This window comes from Sparus aurata, chromosome 13 (genome assembly GCF_900880675.1).
Source record: "Sparus aurata chromosome 13, fSpaAur1.1, whole genome shotgun sequence".
Taxonomy (NCBI): domain Eukaryota; kingdom Metazoa; phylum Chordata; class Actinopteri; order Spariformes; family Sparidae; genus Sparus; species Sparus aurata.
Genome location: NC_044199.1, coordinates 23,871,356 through 23,886,362, shown reverse-complemented (window position 1 = coordinate 23,886,362; position 15,007 = coordinate 23,871,356). Strand labels below are relative to the sequence as shown.

Genomic DNA, 15,007 nt, shown 5'->3' with positions numbered 1-15,007 from the left:
TAGTTTCCTTTGCACATTATTTATGTTTAACTAATATAAATAATCAATTTAGGATAACAAATCCTCTGTCTTTTAAAAATATCTATTTGACAATAATATAACATAATAAACCATAGAGGACAAAATACAATAAACAGGAACTGATTCCCTGTGAAAACTATATTTTTATGCATTTTCTAGGTGCTTTATACTTTGACATCCTTTAACTCTTCATTCCTCAGCCTGTCCACGGAGCATATAGACTAATATTAGCCAATGAGAAAATAAACAGGGCATACTAACCTGGTATTCGACATATAAATCTGGGTGACGACCCTGCAGGTTGGATGTGTTCCCTCCTTTGGCTTCTATAGCTTGGTGGCAGCGCCTGCACAGTGGACGGCCATCATCTATTGCTTTACCATCTGTGCCTTGTTTAAAGCTAAAATAGTTCCAAATGTGACTTTTGGAGTTTGGTTTTTTGAGCAAAATTAGTGGTGCCACTGAGACGCCGCCGCGGCAGACTCGCCGCTCGGGCCTGGTGCTTCTGCCATGGTGAGTGTGTTGTCTCGTGTTAGTGACTGTAAGCTTGCATCTGGGTGAGACAGAACTTTAGCTTGTTGTTTGTTTTGAAGCGAATTTCTATCGAAGCGGAGCTGTCTTCACGGAGTTCGTTCTTGCCGGCAGAAACACACGAACAGCCAATCAGCTAACAGACGGGCGGACCCAGCGTGCGGAAACAGCCCATCATATCCCCGGACATCACCAGTAACAGGCAAACAGCCAATCATTCAGCAGCTGTGTAGTTCGGTTGCAGTAGTTAGCATGTGGGTTTGTTTACAAGGGAGTAGCATGCAGTGAGAAGCCGGGAGGAGAGTAGAGGCGGCCGCTATGTAGCGGAAACTGGCACCGATAGTATAGTAATCCACGGTAGTACCGTAGTGTAGAATTTCTAGTATAGTAGGAACCGTTAGGATTTGGCACCGCGGGGTACCGTGGGTACCGCGGGTATCGTGCAACTCTATTTTGCAGTTGGTTGGCGCTATAGGTCCGGAGATTTATCGGGTTGTGGCCGATCGTTTTTTTCACAAGCAAGATGATTTTATTTTTATTAGTGTGTGTGAAGACAGGGAAAAGCTGATTGCTGCCAGAGGGCGCGAGGAATGGAAAAATCAGCCATACCCGCTCAATCTTGAAGAGCATGACTTATGGTTCAAAAACATTTTTTTTATCCAGTGGTGTGACTGGCGGTGCCTGCAAAGGGTGTTTAGAGAAATTGATGGAGCAATCAAGCGAGATCGAATCTACAATTGTTATGAGAATATTAGAAAGCGCCTTGTTTTTGATGATATATCGCCTGGCATCCAGAGCAGTCTCCTGCCTGCCTTGTGTAGGCCGAAAATCATCAGACACACAGACTGCTAATAACAAATGGTAGGCATACTGTAAATAATTTCAGTTTGTAATCATGTTTACAGCTACAGCTATGTGTTAATTTCAGATCTGTCTCTAATCACCCCAGTCAGAAACACCACGACTGTGTGTGGGGGGTCCCTGATGATTTCTACGAGATCCACTTTGATCAGCTTACAGAGAGACTGTGGAATGAGCGATTTATTTCGGCCATTCAAACATTCTTAACTACAAAGGGAATCTTTGTTAATGATTTTAGAATCCATGGAGCAGCTGAGGTCATACTGCACGAGCTGAAATCGGTAGTGAGAATCACAGACAAAATCACCAAGATGTATGAGACACAAATTGGCAAGGACTATATAAAAACTGTGCAACTAAGTGTTATTACCAACTTCTGGGAAGGGGAAGAGCATTGATGTGCCTTGTGACAACTGTATGGTTGTACATGACATTTTTTTATGTTTTATTCTTTTCCTTTTTTTCCTTTTTCTTTTTTTTTCATTATTAACACATTTTTCAAAGTATGTGTGTGTGTGGTGTGTGTGTGTGTGTGTTTAAAAACTTGACCATGTTTGTAATGGTTACTATTATTAGAAGTTAATGTTTGATATTGTGTTTGACTTTAAAATAAAAGCCTTTGTAAGAAGCATAAGCGTGTCATTTCTGTCTCATCCTTAACATGGAAAGTACGATACATAAGATTTATCACGACCCTGCTAATCCAGGAGGTCTCGGCAGCGTCTACAAACTTCGCAAGGCTGTGAGGGATTCTACGGGGGTTGCTCCTGCGGTATCAGACGTGAAACACTTTTTATTGGGACAAGATGTTTATACACTTCATGCCAAAGCAGCTAGACATTTTCCCCGGAACAGGGTTTTGGTTAGCGGTGTTGACAAACAGTTCCAAATTGATTTAGTAGATATGAGTGAATATTCTGACGAAAACGATGGTGTGAAATTTCTGCTAATGTGTATTGATGTGTTCTCTAAATACGCGTGGGTCAGATGTCTTAAGAATAAATCAGGCATTAATGTTTCAAAAGCTTTTAACAACATACTGAGTGAAGGCCGTATACCTACAAAACTTCAAACTAGCACAGAGTTTTAAAATAAACACTTCAAACAGCTATTGGATCGGTATGAAATCCAACATTTTTCAACATCAAACGAAACTAAAGCCAGTGTGGTGGAACGTTTTAACAGAACCTTCAAGACTCGAATGTGGAGGTATCTATCGTCTGTAAATTCACGTAGATATGTGGATGTGATTCAGGACCTGATTGCTTCCTACAACAAATCTCATCACAGATCGATAAAAATGGCCCCTAATGCTGTTAATAAACACAATGAGAAAACGGTCTTTAATAATTTATATAAGTTAAAACCTCAGAGATCAGTAGCCTTCAAATACAGTTTGGGGGATAAAGTGAGAATTTCAAAACTTTGCGGGGTGTTTAGAAAAGGTTACGAGCAAACCTTCACAGATGAATATTTTACAATAGCCGAACGTGTAGCAAGAGATCCGCCTGTGTACAGGTTATCAGATTGTGGGGGTGAGGCCGTGAAAGGCACATTCTATGAGCCAGAGCTGCAATTAGTAATTATTGATAAAAACAAAACTTTCAAAATAGAAAAAATATTGATGAGAAAAAAATTAGGCCGTAAAAACATGGTTCTCATTAAATGGCTGGGCTGGCCTGAGAAATTTAACTGGTGGATTTCTGAAAAAGATATTGTTAATGTGTGATAAAAGACGTGCTCAAATGCTGACCAGCACGCATTTTGATTGAAGCTTAATTGGCGAAGTTTCAGGAGCAGGACCACACCTCAACAGCGCCAACTTCCGCATTTCTATAAATAACCACCTGACCCTCTCATCTGCTTCGCTCTCGTATTCTGCACCCCTCCCCCCACCCCATTTCTCTCTGTCTGTTTCTTCTTTCTCTCCTCTCCTTCGTAGGTCCATGAGGGGGTCCGTCGCTGCCCGGGAGCGGCGGCGGATTCTCTGCAAGAATCCCCACAACGCACTCGAAGAACTCAAAAGAACCAAGATCTTCGACACTTCGTTTTCCTTTGTCACTAATAAATCCTTAAACGCATGTCGTTGATGGTGTGGTCCTTGCTAGTGAAATAGGTGTTCATATACATCAGAGCTATGGAGAAGAACGGTTTTTACATCACCCTCCCCAGTAATGCTTCATCCCATATATACCCAAATAACAAGATATGGCAATATCGGACTAAATTAGCTAAACCAATAGTTTTGAACGAGCCATATGAAGTCGGTGTTATCGAAGTCCAGTATCCCCGTGTTTGGAAAAGTTTCCCGGAAGAAGATGCTGATGTGGACATCTATGACTCTAAAACAAAGAAAACATACATCATATCTCTGGCGGTTGGATTTTATGATACAATACCTAGAATACTTAAGGAATTTAATGCAAAATGTATAGTAACCCCACAAGTATCACGCATGAGTCTAGTGTACAATAACATCACAAATAGAGTTATTTTTTCAGGTGCCGAAGGCTACAGTTTAACATTTAAAGGCCGTTTAGCTGTGATGTTAGGTTTCAATCCGGGGGAGGCGGTCAATATACCTGCCACCCTAAATTTAAAAAAACAACACACTGCTCCACATCCTGCGGATATACACGCAGGAGTGTATAATATATTGATCTACAGCGATATTGTAAATTATCAATTAGTGGGGGATAGTTATGTACCGCTTCTCCGCTGTATAAATGTGTCAGACGAGCCCAGGCGTATGCCCACTCTGACTTATGACAAGCCACACTACACATCGCTCTCTAAAACAGTGATAGATGATATTGAGATCTCACCAAAAAAACGATCAAAACCAGTATATCCCCTTTGCATTTGGTAAGGTAATTATCAAACTACACTTCAGGCCTGTGAAGCAGTTTTTCTAAGTCCTGTCTGTAAAATGACACACGTTCCCTTCACTCGTGATGATGCCAGGTATATGGCATATTATATGAACCAGGCAGGGGGTGAGTTACCAGGTTTTATAGGGGCTAGTACTCAATATGGCAATGGGTTAGGAGGGATATTTCGTAGTCTATTTAGGATGGCTATGCCTTTGTTAAAAAGCGGGTTCAGCCTAGCTAAACCCCATTTAAGGACTGCTGCTACAAATATAGCAGGAGATATTGTATCGAATATTGCCAGAAATACAATGTCAAGACATCAGGATGGGAGTGGCATGCTGGTGTACAGCAGAAGACCTTTGAAAAGACCCCCTTCCAGACGTGGGCGTAGCCGTAGTGTGGTTAAAAAACGTAAAACTGTTGTTAAGAAACACAAAGCAGTCAAAAAGAAGTCAGTCAGCAGGAGTTACAGGGTGCCGAACAGACGCTCCAGGACATTGTCTAAAGACATATTCTAGGCTAAAATTCTAAAAAGACAACCATGGCACTCATTCATAATCAGTCTGAAGAATGTGTAAAGACCGAGTTGGATCTGTTTACCGTTCCCTACACCCAGACATCTATTGAAAAATCTACTTATGTTGAAATTCCTCCGGTTTCTGCAATTACGGACACAGGTCCTCTGGAATTTTACATATCGGCTAGTGGGGAGGACTACCTAGACCTGAACGAATCGTATCTTTATACATGTGTGAGGATTACAAATGCAGACGGTACAAATCTGGCACCAGCAGCAGACGTTGGATTTATAAACTACCCAGGATGTACCTTATTCTCACAGGTTGATATCATGCTGGGAGATAGGCTTATAAACCAGTCTTCCAACACGTACCCATATCGAGGCATAATTGAGTGTATAATTAACTATGTGTGACAGGTGGAGTGTTGCTCCACCTCTACTCAGTTAACATCACCTGTGCCTGATTGTGCAGTAGTGCCACCTGTTAATTAGTCGGGCTTTGACGGGTGCGCACACTATTGCCTGGCGTTCAGCAGGAGAGGGCTCGTTCTGGCGTGCTACGGTGGTTTGCACCAAGCTTGGATTTGTACGGTCGGCGTGAGTACTACTATACCTTCTACTCTACTGATTTGGTCATGGCGCATCATGGGATTACAGCTGTGTCGATTTTGTGACTTTACAGTGGTGTTGGCCGTACTGTTGGGTGCCTCCGTGAGGAGGTTGAGGACTGCGGGGTCGGCTCTCTGCCCTCACCGTGAAACGGTGACAGTGTTTTTGGAGCTGGAAGCTAAGCTCTCTCCTCGCTCAGCCGCTGAGGCCACAGCTTATCTCTCCCCCTCCCTCCTGCGCTGCACGGCTCTGACGTGAGCTGGCAGCTGGGCTTCATAAAGGACGGCTGTCCACAGCCCCCAGCTCTGGGGCTCTCATGTCCTCTTTAAATCAAATTGTCACACCGCGGTGAGGAATGTCCTGTCTTGGGTTTTTTGTCTTGTGAATTTCATGTTTTATTTTGAAAAGTAACTCTCCTCTCGTTTCAGGTCACTTGCCCTTCCTCTTGTGTCACCGGTCTGATGTCTCCCCTAATCCCTGATTGTTTCCACCTGTGCTCCCTTCCCTGGTGTATATATTGTCTTTGTCTTCCCCTGTCTCGTCGCCAGAGTATTTCGTCGTATCATGAATCTCCAGCCTTTCACAGCCTTGCCACAGAGTTGCCTTGAATTTGATAAGTATTGCCTTGCTTGTTTTTCTGTTTCCTTGTATGCCTCTGACGAAGAGTGATTTTGATTTTGATAACGTTTTTGGTCAGTTGTGAACCTTTTTTGTTTTCTAGATAGCTATAGCCTTTTGTTTTGTTCTTCCTTCCTTGTGGAGCGCTTTGATTTTGTAATTATTCTCAGCACAGTGTAGAGTAGATAATTTTATAGCCTTTTGTCCTTTTCCTCCTCGAGAGCGATTTTCTGTTGGTGTAACGTTTCTTAGTTTTTTCATTATTAGACCAGTGTAGTGTTTGTTTCTTGTTTCCCCTCCTTTGGGAGCGAATTTCAGTTTCTCGTCCTGTTTATTGTTTTCTTGTCTATCCTCTGTCTGTTGACGAGGTAGAGTTTAAAGCCATTTGGTTGTCACTTCTTCTGAAGAAGATACAAGTGTTTCAGAATAAAAGCCTGTCATACTCGTTCTCTGACTGCATCTGAGTCCTCATTTCGCCAGGCCTGACACAAATGGTGTTACGAATCTGTGTGTAACCTTCTAGTAAGAGTGGTGGTCATATTTCCTGGGGTGCAATTCCCCAGGTGGCGTTGTCTGGCAACTCGACTCTCTTTCCTCCATTGTCAGGCCACATATGGAAAGGACACTTTGGACACGCAGTTCAGCCTGGGTTTGTTTTGTAAGGACACCAGTGGCCATATGGATGATGCATCTATAGCTGGAGCCAACACAGGATTAGCGACTAGAGGCGCATATACTGAAAACAGTCGGATTGTGGAGTTAATAGCCCCAATACACGCTGATTTGTTTTTTCAAGAAAAACTGTTGCTAAATGGTGTGGATATTTCTCTGAAATTTATACGATCAAAAGATGAATTCTCTCTTATGACTGCTGTAAATGCACAATTCCATGTTAAGATTATGTCAGCCAGCGTGTTTGTAAAAAAGGTGTCTGTTGCCCCCACTGTGCGCTTAGCTCACAGCAGAGCTCTACAGCATACTAATGCTAAATATGCTATAGACAGAGTCGCTTTGAAGACTTTCTCCATCCCTGCTGGAACTAGAGTGTGCAACCAGGAAAATCTATATATTGGTCAGATCCCTAAATTTGTTATTGTAGCATTTGTCGATAATGAAGGATATACAGGAAGTTATACTCGCAACCCCTTTAATTTTGGAAACTATGACACAGAGTTTATAAGTGTATGCCGATGGACAGTCTTTTCCAGCAACACCCTTTCAACCGCTTTTTCAAAGAGGCCCTTACACAAGAGAGTATTATCAGCTGATGCAGACCACAGGAAGGCACCTAAAAGACAGGTCACTGGCCATATCACGCAGTGATTTCGGCGCCGGTTATACATTATTCTGTTTCAACCTGGAACCTGATGAAGGGAGTACAAGAAATGTATCGCTAATCAAAACAGGCAACATAAGGCTGGAAGCCCGATTTAGAGTTCCCTTGCCCCGGACGGTTAATTTGATTTGCTATTCTGTCTTTGACTCAGTTATCGAAATATCAAACAGGAGACAAGTACTGATGGACTACTACTAAACACAATGAATACAATTGAATTAACTGGTGTTGTTAGGAAAATAATTGTCAACGGTACAAATTTTCTGGGGGTTTTAGCATGCGACCAGCTCCCTAAGCACCGTGTTTATAGATGCCCTGCTATGTTGATTGTAAACACACAGCCCTCTAACATGCCTGGTGAACACTGGCTGGCAATTTATATCACAAAAGACAGACAGGGCTATTTCTTTGACAGTTTTGGTAATCCGCCTGACAAATTTCCTAAGGAGATAAACAGTTTTCTGGTGAAAATTCTACATATGTATCTTATTCTAGAAAACAGGTTCAAAATAACCTGGCTGTAACATGTGGGTCGCATTGTGTCTTTTTTCTTTGTCATGTGCAAAAAGGGGTGCCGTATACACGACTGTTAAATATGTATGGACCCAATCTTGTATGTAATGATAACATGGTATGTCGATTTGTTAACAAAATACGTCCTTCCATATGTCTTGGATATAATTTTACATGTGTACAGTATGGAAAACAAATGTGTATTTGAATAATAAATGCTGTGTAAAACATGTCACATCAAATAAATATTGAACACAATTTTATTTTAAGATATTGTCATTTTTATTCTATTTAAAATCATTGTTGTATAAAACTGATATAAAAAACAAAACAGTGATTTATTAACACAAAACATTTGGTAATATAAAGTAAAGGAGGAAAAAACAAAACAAAAAACAATGTACCATTTTAGAGTAAGAAGAGAGATTACACGTGTCTAGTCAAAACATTTGCACAGCAAACAAGAATTTCATAATACAAATTACATCGTACATAAAATGATCAAAAAATATTAGAAAATAAAATTAAAAAACAAAATAGAAGTTATTAATATTATACAACATACATAAAATGACAAAAAACGTATATAGTAAATATAAGTAGTTAAAATAAAATATTGTTAATAATAAAACGTAGTAAAATAGAAAAAAGAAATTAGAAATTTAACCAAGAGGTATTCTGGCTGTCTGGTTCCCACCCAGGTGTCCTAAGAGGTGTGCTGGATCTGTGTGTTCTACCAAGCCTTTTTCTCTTATGACTAGCGTCACGACTCATAAAACTCTCTATCAAACATGTCATCGATCACTTTATACTCAGTAATAGCCCGTCGTACCAGGGTGTTTGGGATGGCAGATAAAGGAATATTTAAACGGGCCATGGTTTTTAAAAAAGCGTTCCAACCTACAGGTCTTGAATCGTCTAAAACATTATGCGTGGCAGTGACAGTTTTTATCAGATCATATAAATGCGAACCTCGGACAGGACGGTTGTCAATGACAATCTCGCCCTGATCTGTCCACGAGATCACATTTTTTGCCCGGGCTGCAGCTTCCAAAATGTGTTCGGCATTTTTCCTGCTTCTTTTAGGCATGTGTTTTAGTACCTCTTCAGCGATTAAATCTTTTTTATCTTGGTCATCGATAGGTGCCACAAGGTCTGAAGTGTTCGGTATGGATAAAGTCAAAAGGTTTTTTTCAAGCTCATTCTGTTTTGTCATCACTAGGTATCTCTGTAGAATACCTGCATATTTTTTGGCCTTTTCATATACATCAGTGTCTGGTAGGTTTAGGACATCAGTCATGGCTTTATCCAATTCATTTTGTGCCGTTTGTCTTATAGATCTGTTCTGCTTGTACTGTTGCGGTTGTTTTAAGGCATCCAATTGATGCTGCGGCACCAGGAACATTTTCTGCATATGCTCCATATCACCCTCTGTTAAAAAGACTGACTATAAATGGTATGGCTGCTCCTAGTAGAGGCAATAAAAAACCTCCAGACTGATTGATACTCTTTTTCTTTTTTAAAAGTCTGACTTTTTTGTCGGCTACTAATCTGATGACGGCTTTCCTTTTTTTCAGCTGTTTGTACTGTTTATCAGTCAAAGGGATGTTACCACTCAGCACATTGAGAGCTATTTCACACAGAGCATTGATAAAGTCCGAGCTAGCTTTCCCCACTATGACCCTGCGCATACTCGGCGTTGATTTATATAACAGTTCCAACAGGGCCAAATTCCTCTGCATGCGTGACGACATGGTTACCCCTTCTGCTTTTTAGAGATGTATACAACCGGACGGTCAGACAGCAAAGCTGTTCTAAGTCTTAAATAATCAGGTGTCTTGGCTTTATACTCAATAAGAAGATAACCATATGTTGTACTGGTGGCATCATTAAAAGCCTCCAAAAAAAATGTAGAGTTACCAGGAAACATTTGTCTGCCTATTAAAGTTATCTGGTATTTATCTCTGGGGTTTTTAAACAAAACAAGGTAATTGGTGTTCAAACTAATAGTCCGGCTAGCCTTGCCTTGAATAAACAAATTTTGGACTAAATATATACAACTCAAGTTCCTATGATGAACGTATTTTGTAAAAACATTTTGCACTTTTAAATTGTTGCTGGCGTCATTCATCAAATCATCTATAATGAGCAAATTGTTTTTCTCTGGGGGTAACAACACATCATCACACAGAGATTCGGGTAGACCATTCACAAAATTAATTTCTCTTATCTGAAGTAGCTGAAGGTTGCCAACAAGAGTATATGTACACGATATTGTCAATATTATATGTAATAATTGACGATGCTTTTTCAATAACATTTTTAACAAAATATGTCTTCCCACAATTTGAAGGGCCGCTTGTAGTGTCAAATAACCATAGTAAGTAGATAGTGGTCAGTATAAAATAACCACAGTTAGTAAATAGTGACTAATGGTAACTGATAATGTTATAATGATAAAAGTAAGAAACAAAGGGTAACAAGTGTGAAAGAGTTGCTGAAACATACTACTGGGCACCAGCTGACTGAAAAGTGCATCTACTGTTTAAAGCTGCTATAGTCAGATGATGTCAAGTGTGAAAATGTAACCACAAATCTAAGAATAACATCATATAACCAAATATGTAACACTTTCATTATGTTTAAAAATGCAGTGCCAAGAGTGGTCAGATATAATGGGATATATCAAGGAGGGGAGTGAATTATCAAAAACCTGAAGGCCTCAAGGCCAGAGTTTCTAAGAGCCGGTGATAGCGGCACAGAGCAAGCCCCAATGTAAAAAAACAAAGCGAGGCGAGGTGCAACTGGTCGACATGCAGTTCTGCACGTACGCCAATCTCTGCGCAAGCGCAGAAGGTAATACTGGGTTTTTCCACTAGAGGTACGGGGATTTTCCATAAGAAATATGGTATTTTTCCATCAAGAAATAACAGTGTCAGCAGTAATTAAGCAGAATAATGATTGGTTGAGGCCATGTTGTCCGAACGGACACACCCACTTTTCTGTGTTTAAAAGAGGATGTTCGGGGATTTGAGCCTCGGGTCAGTTTGGTTTTTTCACGGATTTTGTCTGTGTCTGATCCCGCTCTTTTTTGCCGGCAAATAAAGTTCTATTGCACTCAGCCTTGAAGACTCCTGGTGACTTTTTGATCTTTGAAATCTTTTGGACCAACCGAGAAAAGAGAAGTCTTTTTACGACACGCTCACCACCAAACTAAACGGATGTTGTAGTCTTGCGTCAAATTCTTGATCTGGTCTAATAGCCATAAGGTAGGGTAGTGTAATCACTTAATATTCTGAGTTTGTTGTAGACAATGTGAATTTTTTTTGTAACTGTGTCATTCTTGAGATGGAAGCGCTTTTTGTCTCTTTTAATGGTTTCAGAAACAGTCATCACGTGTGCGTCTGTATTCTGATTGGCGACAAAGGCTTGAACCAAACCCACCAGAGACTTGTGGGTGACCACAGATGCTTTTTTTTGAGTTAAGTGTCACACCCTTGCATTTAACCATTGTTTTGCCGTGAGCTGTGTGATAAGCATAACACTTTGGACCCCCCGACACGAACTCGTTGATATAATCTTCTTCAGGAAGGTCACACAAATTTCCATCATTTAACTCATCCGTCAAATTACCCAGATATTCACCTAAGGGTGGGATCCACTCCCCCGGCTGGGAAGTAAATACAACGCTGTCCGTGTCACAATACAACACACGGCGATCTAACTTCTCCATCACATCATAAAGCATGAGACGCGCATGAGCAGTGGTAAAGGCACCAATAAAGATATTTACATCTTTTGTTCTGGCCGCTTTAATGTCAGCATGACACCACTGTACTATAGCAACATCATCTGATATGAAACAAAACTGCCGCACATCATATTGATCACCAAACATCAGCTGTGTAAAGCGGTCTGATTCTTTTATCAACTCACATGTTGGCAAATTATTCCTCATGCTAAAACGGCCCCATAACGAGTTCAGAAGAAGCTTGTTGCAACTCCTCACTGCCTTGTTGACACAGATTTTGTCTGGGTCTAGCCGGATACCCTCCTTTTTGAAATACTCCTCAATGTATCTCTCCTTATCCTCAGGCGTTTTGACATGTCCTGGATAGCCAGAGGCCTCTTGCTTACATTTGAGAAACGTCTTAACATAGTCTTTGAACAATGTGTCTGTTTTGTTAGGAAAATGCCATACCTCGTCAGTGTTCACAATCTTATATCCTTTTTCAACCGCTTTTTGAAGCTCAAACGAGACCCACACACCTGACAACTGTCTGTCTTTGTCACTGTGTGCACAGTTACTGGTCTGGTTCAGCTCCTCGGCACATGTTCGACATAATGGGAACATTAGTTTATTGTGACATCTATAGGGCAGGACAGGATGGAATAACCCTCTCGGAGGGAGCACATCACACTTAACAAAGCCGAAATACTTATAAAGGGGAACCAAAATCCCTATAGATAATCTGCGGGTGTCCAAACGGATACTGTTTTTGTGAGTTCACAGCCGGGTACAAACTAGTGAAGTCGTAATATCGTACCTTCTCACCCTCTGACACCTTGTGATACAGCTTCATTGCATTTGTACGGCCTCCAAAAAGAGCCTCTCGAGGGTCCAGACGTTCTGGTTTCCTGTAACTCTGTAGAAACGTTTGAACGCTTAAATCATTCTTTCTACGTTGGAGCCATTCACACTCCCACATCACTTCAACTTCATGACTATATCTAACCTTCAATTCGTTTACCTTTGACATAAACTGACCATAAAGCACACCGTAAGTCTCTTTGACCACGGGATTTAAACCAGCTTGAGCATAGCACCTCACGCACCTCGTAACACATTTTTTTTGTATTAGGTTGATAGCCATCCACAAAGTATGGTCCTATCTGATGTTCGCCATGGTTGACTGCATGTTTTATCTCAATCTTTTGAGTGTGACTCAGATATTCAAGCCATTGTATAGACACATCTGAATATGCCTTATACTGGCCAACGTATGCACTGTCATGCGTGAGAGCGAGTGTGTCTTTCTTCAGAAACAATGTTTTAAACACACCCATACAACTGGATGCCAAGGTGGTAAAAACGAAGGGGTCAAGTTCTGTGCATTTCCGAAAAGTATCCTGATAGATACTACATCCTCTGAGCAACACATCCACATCATTGACACAATACCGCTGAATCTCTTTCTCAAAGTCGAAAGTTTCTCCGCAGACAGTATTATACCAAGCCACGAATGTTATTTTTTCACTGTCACTCATACTATCATAACCATAGTAATATGGTTCTGGATAGGGACCCACATACTTCTCGTTCCCCGCCGTGTTGAACTTATGAGGAAAATAACCTTTCATCATGTCCTCAAACCCTAATGCTGCTGGTATTTTTGACAAACGCATAGGTAGAAAGCTGAAAGAATCTATCCACCGCTGCTTGTACGCCCGGTCGTACATCAAAATGACTCTGCTACCTCGCATGGTCAGTTCAGGCGCGATTTTATTTTCTACCATATATTCAAGCAAAATATAGTTGTCAAACCCTGACGCGTTGTGCGCAATGAATGTGTATTCAATATATTTGGGTTTTCGATAGCGTTCAACAAATGTTTCCACACAATTTAGGCCGGGGAAACAAAACATGTTTTTACCGTCAAGGTCTTTTACACAGAAAAAATTAGCTTTGTGCCTGCCATTGTGATACCGAGTCTCAAAATCATATACCAGGTATTTATCTGTTGGCTTTTTCTTCTTCAGAGGCTGAATATAACACTGGTGGGGGGCCTTGACATCCATTATTTCTTCATCGCAGTGACGACACTTAAGAGGGCGACATTTGTGTGTTTCACCTCCTTTTCCCACTGTGTAGACACTGCCCATGCCTCACAGTACCTTAGTCTGTCACATGGTATTGTTTTATGAGTTTTCTCCACCATTTTGTGTTGCTTGTGACAAAAATTAGATTTGCATATGCGTTTACAGTCACCACATTTCACAGTTCTGGTTGGATGTCTGTGACATGCGTTTGTAAAACAGACATTGCACCTGAGTTTACAGCTATGCCTCAAGACTGCTTCATATGTTTCATAACAATAATTACACACGTATGCGGAGCCAAAGAACCCTGCCGGGTTTTCTATTAAATAATAGTGATTATCCCGTAAGTATAACCAGACGGTATGTTTGTTAATCTCATCATGTGTTTTGTAACACGCCAGGCGTTTGCGACCGGCTGTGTGATGGAATATTATGATTTTTGCATTTATCTCTCTCTCAAATGCGGCTACTTTATCAAAGGACGCACAGCTTGTGAGATCACCCAAAATTTTCAGATGGGTACTTTCTGCATATGTTTGTTCATTTAATGTTTCTACATCCACTGTTTGTTCGAGCAATTTTTAGGGCCCGAGCAGGGAACCTGCAAGGACCCTATTGTTTTTCTAATGATTATTATTTTTCTTCTCACAAAATGATCGCATTTTTCACTGCCTGAACATACCCCAAAACTCACCAAACTTGGAATATAAGTCAGATCTGGCGAAAAATTTTATAATCTGTTGTCGTCCTGAATTTCCACCACTAGGTGGCGCTGTTATTAAGGAAAGCGCGTTTTGGCTAATAACTCCCATAAACTTTGTCGCACATTCAAAAACCTTACATCGACGCGTTCAGTGAATTGTGCTGAATCTCGTGGTATAGGCCACGCCCATTTCCGCCTCCATTTGTTTTCGCTACGTCGCAAAATGTCGAAAACCTACTTTTTCGAACTCCTCCCAGGCGATTTCACCAATTTGCACGAAACTTGGCACACAGCATCTATGGACCCTCCTGACAAAAAGTTATTAAAGGATTCTAATTAAAATTAAAACTGCAAGCAGTGATGAACGGGCCCTCGCAGTCCACGCGCGCGTCGGGGCGTGCCGCCGTCCAAACGCGCCGCGGCTTAAGCCCCGTTCCTCGATCGTTGTTCACGGAGGCGGCAACCGCCTGCGTTTGGGACGGTGCACGCCGGGGGTGAATATCAGCCTCTTCTCCCAACGTGTGTTTGTAACGCGGTGGGTTGCCCCTGCCAGTATCAAGCGCTTTCAGGTGAAGTCAGAACAACTTTGTGCAATCCACAGA

The 15,007-nt window shown here is 41.2% G+C and overlaps 1 long non-coding RNA gene across 1 annotated transcript; it reads left to right on the top strand.

Moving 5' to 3' along the window:
• Positions 1-5,051: 5,051 nt before the first annotated feature.
• LOC115594456 (uncharacterized) lies at positions 5,052-8,151 on the top strand. The gene is made up of 2 exons (XR_003986492.1): positions 5,052-5,403; positions 5,489-8,151. It is a non-coding gene; the product is annotated as an uncharacterized LOC115594456 (long non-coding RNA).
• Positions 8,152-15,007: the final 6,856 nt, after the last annotated feature.